This window comes from Alosa sapidissima, chromosome 13 (assembly GCF_018492685.1).
Source record: "Alosa sapidissima isolate fAloSap1 chromosome 13, fAloSap1.pri, whole genome shotgun sequence".
In the NCBI taxonomy this organism is placed as follows: Eukaryota; Metazoa; Chordata; class Actinopteri; order Clupeiformes; family Clupeidae; genus Alosa; species Alosa sapidissima.
In genome coordinates this window covers 17,104,721-17,118,904 of record NC_055969.1, presented here as the reverse complement: position 1 = coordinate 17,118,904, position 14,184 = coordinate 17,104,721, and the positions used below count along the sequence as shown (strand labels likewise).

General features: G+C 46.6%; 1 protein-coding gene across 2 annotated transcripts in view; it reads left to right on the top strand.

The window, feature by feature from the left end:
* LOC121680844 (myosin heavy chain, fast skeletal muscle-like) overlaps positions 1 to 14,184 on the top strand; it is a 145,389-nt gene that overhangs the window by 93,337 nt on the left and 37,868 nt on the right. The gene's annotated exons all lie outside the window — the stretch shown is intronic.

Below are 14,184 nucleotides of genomic sequence, written 5' to 3'. Positions count from 1 at the left end.
CAGTAGCCGAACAGCGAAGGCAGGAGCTGGATGATCCGGGAAGTCCTGGGGGAAACACACACACAACAGCAATTGAAACGAAGCAGCAGTACAGTCAAGGACTAGGCGGTATTCGTAGAAGAGGGACGGAAGGCAGGTCAAGATTACCGGGGCTGGAGAACACAGAAGTAGTCGAGCGGGTCCGGGATCACAGGCAAAGAGTCAGAGGCGTTTTCAATAAACAGGCAGGTAACTGGTGCTGGTTGCAGTGCAGCTGGTAGGTAACGAGGGTGAGGCAGAGCAGAGCAGGAACAGGTGGAGGTCATCAGACTTCAATCAGCCCGTGTTACCAGGCAGAGAGAGAGCTCATGACAGAACCCCCCCCCTAAGGGACGGCCCCAGAAGTCCCCAAGAGTGACACCACGTCGGGAGGGCGGAGGGGAGCCGGTGGAGGGCTAGAATTCCTCCGAGCGGTCCGAGTGAACATCCTCATCCTCGGAGGGAGCTGGAGGGTCGTGGACAGAAGACGGGACAGGTACCGAGACAGGGTCAGGGTCAGGCACATGACAGGAAGCCGGGCGGGCAGGACGGTTAGGGACCCCTCTGGGGCGGCCCCTACGGATTGCAGGTTGATCAGGATGCAGACGGTGGAAGTCGGCGATGAGTGTCCGGTCCACAATCCGACTGGCTGGCACCCAGGTTCTCTCCTCAGGTCCATAGCCCTCCCAGTCGACGAGATACTGGAGGCCCCTACCTCGCCGTCTGGACCGAAGCAGGCGTCGAACGGTGTACACCAGCCCACCGTCAACGAGGCGAGGAGGAGGAGGAGGAAGCGGCACGGGGACCAGCGGGCTTTCATGCGTCGGCTTGACTTTCGAAACATGGAAAGTAGGGTGCACCCTCATGGAGGTTGGCAACTGGAGCCGGACTGCGGTTGGGCTGATGACCCTCTGGATAGGGAACGGGCCGAGGAATCGAGGTGCCAGTTTACGCGATTCCACCCGCAGTGGGAGATCCTTGGCTGACAGCCACACCTTCTGGCCAACACGGTAGGCGGGTGCCGGCGATCTTCGGCGGTTAGCCCCAGTGGCATAGCTGACAGCTGACTTGAGTAGCGTGGCACGAGCTTGTGACCAGGTACGACGGCAACGGCGGGCATAGGCGAGGGCAGACGGGCAGGACACATCTCCTTCCTGGCTGGGGAACAGGGGGGGCTGGTAGCCATACACACACTGGAAAGGTGACATACCAGTGGCAGAGCAGGTGAGGGAGTTGTGAGCATACTCTATCCACATCAGTTGTTGTGCCCAAGCCTGGGGTTTGCGAGAAACCATGCACCGCAGCGCCTTCTCCAGCTCCTGGTTTGCCCGCTCGGATTGACCATTGGACTGGGGGTGGAACCCAGAGGTGAGACTCACTGTGGCCCCTAGAAGACGGCAGAACTCCTTCCAGAATGTAGAGGTAAATTGCGGGCCTCGGTCAGAGACAACATCCCTGGGCAGCCCGTGTAGACGGAAGACATGATCAAGAACAGCCTGGGCAGTCTCTCTGGCAGATGGCAGTTTAGGGAGGGGAATGAAGTGTGCCATCTTGCTAAACCGGTCAACCACAGTGAGAATGACAGTCATCCCACCTGATGGTGGGAGGCCAGTTACAAAGTCCAAGGAGACGTGGGACCAGGGTCGTGTGGGCACAGGCAAGGGCTGGAGTAAACCAGCGGGGGGCCGAGTGGAGGACTTGTTCTGATTGCAGGTGGGGCAGGCACGGACGAATTCTCGGACATCCCTTCTCAAAGACGACCACCAAAAGCGCTGGGCAAGGAGATGGCAGGTGCGGGCGGAGCCCGGGTGGCAGGCAAGGCGGGAGTTGTGTCCCCACTGTATGACCCGGGACCTCAAATTATCTGGGACGAAGAGACGACCGTCTGGGCATGCACTGGGACTGGGATGGTCACGGAGGGCCTCTTGAATTTCCTCCTCGATATCCCAGGTCAGGGCAGCTACGACGCAGGGATCGGGCAGAATTGATGCAGGTTCCTGGGAAGGGGCGTCATCCTTATGAAACTGACGGGAGAGAGCGTCCGGCTTGGTGTTCCGAGAACCTGGGCGGTATGACAGGGTGAAGTTGAATCTGGTGAAAAACAAGGCCCAGCGGGACTGTCTGGGGTTAAGACATTTGGCATTGCGGATGTATTCGAGGTTTTTGTGATCGGTCCAGACCAGGAACGGAACTGTGGACCCCTCCAGCCAGTGACGCCACTCCTCCAGGGCAAGCTTGACAGCCAACAGCTCACGGTTTCCAACATCATAATTGCGCTCTGCAGGTGAAAGCCGGCGAGAGAAAAATGCACAGGGGTGCAACTTGTTGTCCTCCTCTGCCCGTTGAGAGAGTATGGCCCCGACTCCCACGTCTGAGGCATCCACCTCGACAACGAACTGCCGGTCTGAATCCGGCATCTGGAGGATGGGGGCAGTGGTGAACCGGGCCTTGAGGGTATGAAAGGCTGTGTTGGCCTCTGGGGTCCAGGAAAAGGGGTGTTTGATGCTGGTCAGAGCTGTGAGGGGAGCGGCGACGGAGCTGTAGTTCCGGATGAATTTCCGGTAGAAATTGGCAAAACCGAGGAATTGCTGCAGCTTCTTCCTATTCCCCGGAACTGGCCAGGAGGTAACTGCCGAGACCTTTGCGGGGTCCATCTGGATATTGCCTTCAGCGACGATGTATCCCAGGAATGACACAGTCTGAGCATGGAACTCGCATTTCTCCGCCTTGACATAGAGAGAGTTCTCCAGGAGCCGTCGAAGAACCAGCTGGACATGACGGGTGTGTTCGGACAGAGTTCTGGAGAAAATTAAGATGTCGTCCAGGTACACGAAGACGAATTTATTCAGCATGTCCCGCAGCACATCATTCACCAGCGCCTGGAATACCGCTGGGGCGTTGGTGAGGCCAAATGGCATTACCAGGTACTCATAATGGCCGGTGTGGGTGTTGAATGCTGTCTTCCACTCGTCACCCTCCCTTACTCGCACTAGGTGGTAAGCATTTCTAAGGTCCAGTTTGGTGAAAATAGTGGATCCCTGGAGCAATTCAAAAGCAGAGGTGAGTAAAGGCAGAGGGTACCGGTTCTTCACTGTGACATCATTCAGACCTCGATAATCAATGCAGGGGCGAAGAGAACCATCTTTCTTTCCCACAAAGAAGAACCCGGCACCAGCAGGAGAGGAAGACGGGCGGATGAGTCCAGCTGCCAGGGAGTCCCTGATGTAATCCTCCATAGTTTTTCTTTCAGGAGGGGATAGTGAGTAGAGGTGACCTTTGGGTGGAGCAGTCCCAGGGAGGAGATCAATGGCACAGTCGTACGGACGGTGTGGGGGCAGAGATGTGGCTTTGGTCTTGTTGAACACCTCTCGGAGGCCATGGTAACATTCAGGGACATTAGAAATGTCGTGGGCAATGCTGGGGGGTACTGAGCCGGGGGGCAGCGAGGCAGCACGCAAACAGGTCAGGTGGCAGGCATTTCCCCACTCTTTCACAGTTCCGGAGGCCCAATCGAGGTGAGGATTGTGGAGACGGAGCCAAGGGTAGCCCAGGATTAGGGGTTGGCCTGGAGAGCTGAGCAGGTGGAAGCGGATGGTCTCTCGGTGGTTTCCTGACACCATCATTGAGATGGGGGCTGTGATGCTGGTAACTGTGCCAATTGCGTGACCGTCCAGGGCCCGGGCTGGAACAGGAGTGGACAAGCGATGGCTTTCCAAGCCCAGCTGACGAGCAAGTCCTGTGTCAATAATGTTTGCTTCTGCGCCAGAGTCCACCAGGGCTGCCAGGGTGTGGGTGGAATCAGACAGGTGAAGACAGACTTGGATGAGGGGTTTACGGCTGATGGAGGGCTGAATGTTCATTGAGCTCATCCGGATTCCTCCTACATCTGGTGAGCTCCGGCTTTTGCTGGACAGGTGGCGACTCGATGACCATCACCACCACAGTACAGGCACAAGTTGGAGGTGATGCGTCGCTGGCGCTCTGCAGGGGTTAGGGAGGTGCGGCCGATCTCCATCGGTTCAGACTGGTCCGGCTGGCTAGATGGTGTGGCAGGTGCGGACAGAAGGGCAGTTGGGACACTCCGTGTGCTGGTGGATGGACTCTGGCGCCCTCTCTCATGACGGCGGGCCTGGATCCTGCGGTCGATGCGGACAGCCAGAGCAATGGCTTCATCAAGAGTGGGGGGTTGATCATGGGAAACCAGCTCGTCCTTTATGTAGTCCGCCAGGCTGTGGAGGAAAGCATCCACCAATGCTTCCATGTTCCAGGAGCTCCGACTTGCCACGGTTCGAAAGTCGATGGAGTAATCCGCAACAGTCCTTCTGCCTTGGCGAATACTCATCAGGATCCGAGATGCCTCGGCTATTGTGGATTCCAAATCGAATACCTTTAGCATCTCCTCTGCGAATAGGTTGAAGGTTGCACATGCTGGGGTCTGGCGCTCGAACTCCGCCGTTCCCCAGAGTCGAGCTCGGCCCGTCAGGTGAGTGATCACGTAACCGACCCTCGCCCCTTCAGTGGCAAAAGTCCTGGGTTGCAGGGTAAACTGGACACGGCAGCTCGTCAGGAACGCCCGTACCTGGGTTGGGTCGCCGCTGAACCGCTCTGGATTGCCGATCCTGGGTTCTGGGGCTCCGGCAGCCACGGTAGCAGTGGACTGGGCAGGAGACTCGGGTGCTGGGCCGGTGAGCAGGCTGGCTGGGGCTGGGCCGGTGGGAGCAGGCAGAGGAGAAAGGTTGGTGAGAAGTTGAATGATCATTGCAAGTTGTTGCTGTTGCTGCTGGAACTGCTGACGCTGGCTCAAGCCGGCTTGAAGTAGGGAGGCAATGTCAGCAGTGTTGCGGTTTACCTCTCTCTCTGTCTCTTCCAGGCGTTGCATGGCGGTGGGTGGTTCTGGTTCGTCGGTTTCCATGCTGGTTCGACCGTGCGCTGGGTCCATGTTTGGTCAGATCGTACTGTCAGACACCAAACAGGACGAGGACCACAATTGCGTCACGTTCAAAAGTTTATTTAAGGGTTGGGGGTTTCAGGGGTTCCGGGGGGGTACAGGAGTTCCAAGAGTCTGCGTGTGTGTGTTCCCCCAGTAGCCGAACAGCGAAGGCAGGAGCTGGATGATCCGGGAAGTCCTGGGGGAAACACACACACAACAGCAATTGAAACGAAGCAGCAGTACAGTCAAGGACTAGGCGGTATTCGTAGAAGAGGGACGGAAGGCAGGTCAAGATTACCGGGGCTGGAGAACACAGAAGTAGTCGAGCGGGTCCGGGATCACAGGCAAAGAGTCAGAGGCGTTTTCAATAAACAGGCAGGTAACTGGTGCTGGTTGCAGTGCAGCTGGTAGGTAACGAGGGTGAGGCAGAGCAGAGCAGGAACAGGTGGAGGTCATCAGACTTCAATCAGCCCGTGTTACCAGGCAGAGAGAGAGCTCATGACAGTTATTAACCCCTGATATCTTTATGAGGTCATGATGTGATGTTTATTTATTTTTTAGAACATAGAGAAAAAGCTTATGTAAGAAGCATCAGGAATGTGTTGTATTTCTCACAATTGTATACACAATCTTTGATGCACAACTCTAGTACACGCTGGAAAACAGAAGATAGTGGATAGTGTGTTGAGGTGCATTCCTCAGGGCTGGGTGATCTCTTCACAGGACTGGGATCCTTGTGGCAGCTGTCAAAAACAGCAGCAGTGTGAGGCCGACATCTGACTGACTGTCAGACTGTAGTCTGACATCTGAAGACAGATCCATATATGAGATGTGCACTCTCACTCAGCTGAAAGGAGCCAGTTTAGATGAGTGGTGCTTACAGTGTTTGTTCATGTTGCTGAAAGATCTAGCAGACTGGAGAGTATGCAGACTTGGCTTCAAAAAGGGAGGTTGTGTACAATGAATGTTTGAAAGGTGACAAAAACATTGATATTGCTTGGTTACATATACCCCAGATGATTAATGGACTATCTACAGTATATCAAGGTCCAACATGGGCAGTGTACATAATGTAGGTGCACATTTCACTGACATGGGTGTCTGACCAGTGATCCTTATGGCTGCTGGGGATTTTTAAAGCACTTTCAGTTACTCATTTAAGTATATTTTATAATCAGCCACAGTAAAACTTGTTCATACACCAAGCAAGTATTTAACCCTCATGTTATCCTTGGGGTCAATTTGACCCCAAGCAACGTTTAACATCATAAATATATGGTTCACTTTTCTTTTTTTTTTTCCAAGGTTCATTAAGGGGTGTGGGGGGGTGGGATTGTTTTGTAGGGCTTTTGATGGTGGTTATTACTCTTGTTAAGTACCTGTCACAAAAAAACTGGGTAACAATATTAATTATAATCATTTTCTGAGGGTTTATTTAGCTGGGGTCAAATTGACCCCAAGGATAAAGAGTGTCGGTAAGATGAGGATAACACAAGGGTTAAAGGCTAACATACAACTAGGATTTCTAAGAATAACCGTGAACCGTTTTAATGTGATTTAACAGTACACATACCCAATGCTATTAATAGATGCTCTTTAGAAAATATATGGACTCTCTGCCCATAATAGGCATTTTAGAAATCACTCCCACTATTTCTCAGCCATTCAGGAGGCACCTCAAACTCAGATAAGGGCTCTGTTTGAAACGGAAGGCAGCAGCTTACAAGGCTCACGTTTCTCAAAGTTCGCAGTTCGCAAGGCTGGTGGTATGCAATGCCTCAAAGTCACACTTGCAGTCATACTTCGTGTTTCTACTAACACTTCACCAAATTATAAAGCATCAGGGATGTGTCATTAAAAATGTATTGCCAATATGTTTGTGTCATACAAATTGCACATCACTGATGAGATGCTGAATGGAGAAAACCAAACAACAGGACTGAACCAAAGATATCAGACAGATTAAACATAAACATGGCACTGTCTATTATGCTTAATTCTAGGTGCTGAATACTATGTTACAGTCTTTAATCCACTCTGGGGCTTTCACCTCTCTCCTTGGGTGGGCCCTCTGTATCCCCCCCCCCCCCCCCCCCCGCCCTTCTTCTGGCTCTGCTGTCTGTTCCGTGTCCTCCACGGCTGGTGGTGGGGCTTGTATCTCTGGGAGGGGTCTGAGGTGTGCTTTGTTTCTCTTCAACTCTTCTGAGTCTGTTTCCACTACATACGAGCAGGGAGTGTCTTTTCTAAGCACTGTGGCAGATTCTTTTGTATTTGTGATCGAGACTCTGCCTGCTTTTAGCTCAGGTCTCACAGTAGCTTTGTGTCTGTGATTAAAGTGAACTGTCTGTTTGTGTTTCAGTTGCAAAGGCCTTCCTGTTTGGCCATTGAGGTTTGAGTTGAACAGGTGAGACTGGCAATGGTGAACAGTTTTCACAGCCCTCTCTGCCTCTCCATTGCTCTGTGCAAAGTATGGGCTGCTCACATGTCTGAAATCATAGTCTGTGGCAAATGAGGAGAAAGAGCCTGAAGAAAACTGAGGGCCATTATCAGTTATTAGTACTTTAGGAACCCCATTGATAACTCCTGCTAATGTGCTTGTTGGGGTTTTAATTACTTTAATGTATCGAGAATAGTCATAGTCATAGTCATAGTCAAGTTTATTTATATAGCACAATTTTAAACAACCTGTGGTTGACCAAAGTGCTAAAAAAAAAATAAAAACAGATAAATAAATAGTTAATATAAGACAAAATTAATCAAGACACACACAAAAAAAACACAACAGGAAAATAAAACTAAAATAATATGTACATATATATATAGCCACAATATAGCCATATTACATTCCACAATTCGTTAAGCCATTAATAGCATATGTTCTTTTAACTTGGCTTTAAAAGCACCAATAGTTGGTGTAGATCTAATGTGAAAAGGGAGGTTGTTCCACAACTTGGGCCCAGCTACTGAAAAAGCACGGTCACCTCAGAGTTCTGGGAGGGCAGTGAAAGTGTACAAGCTCACTTAGGTATTGGGGAGCTTGTCCATTTAAAGCTTTAAAGACAAAAAGAAGAATTTTGTAATCTACTCTAAATTTCACTGGTAGCCATTGCAGAGATTTCAAAACTGGAGAAATATGTTGTGTCTTTTTAGACTTGGTGAGCAGCCTTGCAGCTGCATTGTGCACCATCTGAAGTCGGGATAGAGTGGACTGAGTGACACCAAAATAAAGGGAGTTCCAGTAGTCCAGGCGGGATGAAATAAAGGCATGGATCAATATCTCAAAGTCTTTGAAAGAAAACATAGAATCTTAAGTAAAGCCAAACCTAAGGTGGTAAAAAGATGACTTGACAACAGCATTAATTTGTTTCTCAAATTTAAAATCAGGGTCAAGTAGAAAGCCAAGATTTCTTGCATAAGGTTTTACAAATCTGGCAAAAGACCCTAGTTCACTAATTGCATTGTTTGCAGCTTCATGTGAACCAAAAAATAGAATTTCTGTTTTGGATTCATTCAGTTTTAAAAAATTGGTCGACATCCATTGTTTAATCTCTTTTAGGCAATCAAGCAATGGGTTTAGAGCACCAGAGGAACCACATTTAAATGGGAGATACAGTTGTGTATCATCCGCATAGCAATGATAGGATATGCCGTGCTTTTTAATAATTTGACTGAGTGGCAACATGTACAGTGAGAATAAAATACAACTAAGCCCTGGTTCCGGGTTTAGCCATGAGAGGATAGGCAGCAGGAATGCGGAGCTCCCCGAAAATCTTTTCAATGACCTTGAAATAACGCGGGTCGGGGCTTATCTCCACCTAATTGTGTATCATTTGTTGCAATTATTGTTTTATATCACATTTAACTCGGATTTTTCACTGACAACATGGCTACAAGTACAAGAGCTGCTTCGTCAAAAACTCCAGCGGGAAAACTCGCCGCCATGGCAGGCACCGTTGGCTCTCCTAAAGATTCAGAGACCGTTTCTATGACCCAACTTGTCGCCGAATTCGGCAAACAACGAGCCTCCTTGAACGAGGACATCGCGATTTTAATTAAAGAAGCCATCGTCCCTCTCCAATCATCGGTGACTGCTTTAACAGAGACTTTAAGTGATTTCCAGTCACGACTGACTACCACTGAAACGTTGGCTGGGGATAACTTCGAAGCTCTGACTGTAGCAGAGAAAAAGATACAACATCTTGAGGAACAAAACGCGATGCTCCTCGACCGACTAGAGGACCTTGAAAATCGATCACGAAGGGCCAATCTGCGGATATTAAACGTCCCAGAGGACAGCGAGAAGGGACAGTCACTGGTGAACTTTGTATCCGAGATGCTAATGGAAGCCATGCCAGGCGTCTTTGATAAACCGCCAGAACTGGAGCGGGCCCACCGCTCACTTGGCGATAAGCCCTCTGAGAAAGGCCCACCTCGCCCTTTCATCGTGTGCTTTCACAAATTTCAGGAAAAAGAAAAGGCTTTGAATTTTGCAAGAGCACATGACGTGCAGTTCAGAGGAATCAGCCTACGGATTTACCCTGACTTGACCAGAGCACTCGCAAAGAGACGGGCGGAGTTCAAGGATGTTAAACGGCTGCTATATCAGAAGAAGGTGTGGTTCAGGCTGCGCTACCCAGCGCAACTCCGAGTGAATTTTGGCGACAAAACATTCAACTTCTCTACCCCCCAAGAGGCTCAACAGTTTTATGACAGCCAGATTGCAACGAACCAACCGCCTTTGGAGGGACATGGACAAGGTAGCCAGCAGATGGAGGAGGGTTAAGCTGAATTTTTCCCATTTATTATTAATAACAAAGACGGAGTAGTGGACTATTAAACTTAACCAGGCCAGTGAAAGAGTAATCGGAATTATGATGTAACTCAATTAAGAGAAACTTGTTAACTTCAGCAGGTGGGGAGATGCCTACAGTACATGCGTGTTCTTATTTTGCATATGGGGGGCCGTATGGGCCAAAAAGTGTGAATGCTTTACTGGGAATTTAAGTGTAGGGGGACTGCGGTTCATCTTTGTTCTGTGGATGAACCTAGTTTTTGTTGTTTCTGGTTCTTAAATAGGGGTAATGGGGGTATGCCAAGAATGTTTAGTTTTTATTTTACTTTATTATCATTACTAGTATTAGTACTGTTTTTTTCTATTTTACTAAATGCTTTCTCAGGAACTACAGCTGATATCTCAACATATATGGTTATGTGGCAGACTTTGCTGATTACGTTGCGTTCTCTCACACATGATACAGCCTATATAGTCACTGGAACATAATGGAAAGTAGGAATATGTCAGGAGGGTCTGTAAGATTCATTAGTTGGAACGTCAGAGGTATGAATGGACCGGTGAAAAGAGCTAGAGTATTTACCCACTTGAAAAGACTGAATGCTGATGTAGCATTTTTGCAGGAAACTCACCTTCGTTCACAGGATCACCATTTGCTTAGAAAAACATGGGTAGGACAAGTTTATCACTCAGATTTCAACAGCCGGGTAAGAGGAGCAGCCATAGTGATACATAAGAGAGTGTTATTTACTGCTTCAAAAATAATTTCAGACTCCCAAGGGCGCTATATTATAGTAGCAGGTCACCTTTTTCATATGCCTGTGGTATTGGTGAGTGTGTATGCACCAAATTGGGACAACCCTGATTTTTTCAAAAATATTTTGACCTCACTTCCTAATTTAAATACACATTCTTTAATATTTGGAGGAGATATGAACTGTGTAATAGATAGTACTTTGGACCGCTCCAACCCCAAAACAACTCCTGTGTCAAAGATGTCTATGGACTTATCCAATATTATGAACCACATTGGGTGCACTGACCCGTGGAGATTCTTTAATCCTGGAAAAAAGGAATTCTCTTGCTTTTCACATGTTCATCAAACTTACTCTAGAATAGATTATTTTTTCATTGATAAGAACCTTCTTTCTGCTGTAAACACTGTACAATACTCTGCCATAGTTGAGTCTGATCATGCACCTCTCATTCTTGAAGTAAACTTTGCCCTCAATTATTCTACCAAACCAACTTGGAAACTAAATGCAGCGTTACTTTCAGATGATAACCTCTGTGAATACATATCCAAAACAATTGATGACTTTCTTTTAACTAACCAGTCAGACTCAACATCCCCATCTATACTCTGGGAGACATTGAAGGCTGTTCTAAGAGGACACATAATATCATTTATGGCCTCAAGAAGTAAACAGCGAAAACAAACAAAAGACACATTATTAAACAGTATTCAGAAGACTGACCAGCAATACTCTCTAACACCTACTCCTGAATTATACAAAGAAAAATTGAACTTGAAATCGCAATATGAATTGCTGTCTACAGAAAAAACAGAACAACATTTATTGCGATCACGTGCCTTTTTCTACGAAAATGGGGAGAAGGCAGGTCGGCTTTTGGCTCACCAATTAAAGAGTAGAACTGCATCCAAACATATTTCAACTATCAGAAAAAATCAACAAGAACTGACTATAAACCCTCAAGAAATTAACAAGACATTTAGAGATTACTATTTTAACCTATATTCTTCAGAGTATCCCCAAGACACCTCTCATATGGCAGAATTCTTAGCAAACATTGATATTCCATCAGTCCCTCAAGATGATATGGAAAATTTGGAAAAACCACTAGAAGCGAAAGAAATTAAAAGCGCAATAACTGATATGCAGAGTGGGAAAACACCGGGGCCTGATGGCTATCCGGTGGAGTTCTACAAAAAATTTGCCTCTAAACTTATTCCTTTATTGTTAAACATGTTTAATCACTCTCTTGAACAATCATGCTTGCCACAAAGCCTCACTGAAGCCCTAATTACGGTCTTGTTGAAACCTGGTAAAGATGCTACTGAATGTGGCTCTTATCGACCAATATCTCTGCTCAACACAGATGTCAAGATACTTTCAAAAGTCTTGGCTTCCAGAATTAATACTATAATTTGTGATATAATATCAGAAGACCAAACAGGCTTTGTCAGAGGCCGCCACTCTTTTGTGAACATACGTAAACTCTTAAATATAGTACATTCACCTGCGTCCAGGGACACACCAGAGGTGGTGTTGTCCCTGGATGCGGAGAAGGCCTTTGATAGGGTGGAATGGGGGTATCTGTTCTCAGTTTTACAGAAATTTGGCTTTGGTCCAAAGTTCATTTCTTGGGTTCAATTATTATACTCCTCTCCAAAAGCTGGTGTAATCACAAATTCACTGCGATCAGAATACTTCCCTTTAGGTAGAGGAACACGCCAAGGCTGCCCTCTCAGTCCATTGCTGTTCATCATCGCAATAGAACCATTGGCAATAAAACTCAGATCTACAACTTCAATACATGGGATATATAGAATGGGGATGGAATTCAAAGTTTCTTTGTATGCTGATGATCTTTTAATTTATGTAGCAGACCCCCTGGTATGTACACCTGTGATTCTTAATATTCTAAACGATTTCAGTGGTTTTTCTGGATACAAAATCAATTACTCAAAAAGCATTTATTTCCCCATAAATAAGAAGGCATCATCAATCCTTGAGGCAGACTTGCCATTTTGTATTTCAAAAACAGGATTTAAGTATCTAGGCATTAATGTGACCCCCTCTTTTTCTGACTTATTTAACGCAAACTTCTCCCCTATTTTTGAGAAATTGAAACTGGACCTTCAACGTTGGAATTCTTTATGTTTAAGCTTAGCAGGAAGAGTTAATTGTATTAAAATGAACATACTGCCTAGATTCCTATACCTATTTCAAAACTTGCCTATTTTTCTCCCCAAGTCATTTTTTCGTTCAATAAATGAGAGACTGTCACATTTTCTTTGGGAGGGAAAGATCCCTAGACTACGTAGGGCATTTCTGGAAAGGCCAAGAGCTGAGGGTGGTCTAGCTCTTCCCAACCTAATGCGCTATTATTGGGCAGCAAACCTTCAAAAAATAATTTACTGGTTTCAAGCCCCTAAAACGGGTTGGTGTGCTGCGGAAGGGAAAAGCTGCAAACAGTCATCGCTTCTTGCCCTAATCACCTCAAAACTACCTCTCTTTCCAACCCGTTTCTCCTGTAGTCCAGTGGTGGTTTCTACTTTGAGAATATGGATACAATTCAGGCAGACATTTAAGCTGACTGAAATGTCCATATACAGTCCAATCAGTGAAAATCATCTGTTTCCCCCTGCAGAATTAGATAACTCTTTCAGACAGTGGAGACACAATGGTCTAACTACTTGTAAGGATTTATTCATAGATAAAGTTTTCCCTAATTTTGCAGACTTTTCGGATAGGTTCTCTATTTCTAAATCTAATTTCTTTCGATACCTTCAAATTCGCCATTTTGTTCAAACTTTGGTTCCATCATTCCCTCAAATTCCTGAAAGGTCAGTGATGGAGGACATACTTGAAAGGCCTGTAACTTGGGGTAGTCACATTTCCAACATTTATAAAGTCATTATGTCATCTGAAAATCCAACGACAAACAATATCAAAACCACATGGCAAGCAGAACTTGGTATTGACATATCAGACATCGTCTGGAATAGAGCGCAGAGTTGGATTAATGGAACCTCTCCTTGTGCACGTCTCAATCTAATTCAGTTTAAAGTGTTTCATCGGATGCATTTTAGTAAGGTGAAACTAGCCCAAATGTACAGTACCTTGGATGATACTTGTGATCGTTGCAAGATAGCCAAGGGGGATCTAGCCCACATGTTCTGGGCCTGTCCCAAACTGACTGACTACTGGACGTCAATATTTGACATTTTAAATGAAGCGTTTGGTTTGCACCTACAACCCAACCCTGCATCTGCTATATTTGGGGTAGAGGGAGCAGATGTGATAATACCTAGTAGAAAAGAGAGTGTTATAGCCTTTGCAACTCTTATAGCACGCAGAAGGATATTATTAGAATGGAAATCAGTTACTCCTCCAAAAGTTTCTGTGTGGCTGTCAGACCTTATGATGTTTTTAAAGCTGGAAAAGATAAAGTACTTTCTTAAGGGACACTCTAACAAGAAATTTCATAAAACCTGGGACCCTCTGTTGACCTATTTTGATAGGCTAAAAACGCTTCCTCCTGAATAATACACAGCACCTATGGAAAAGCAAGGTCTTACTGCTGTAATTCCTGATTGTTTATTCAATTTATTTATTCAATTTGTTTTGTTTTATTGTACAACGGTATTATCTTTATAATTTTGTTTTTATTTTTGTATAATTTATATTGTTTATGT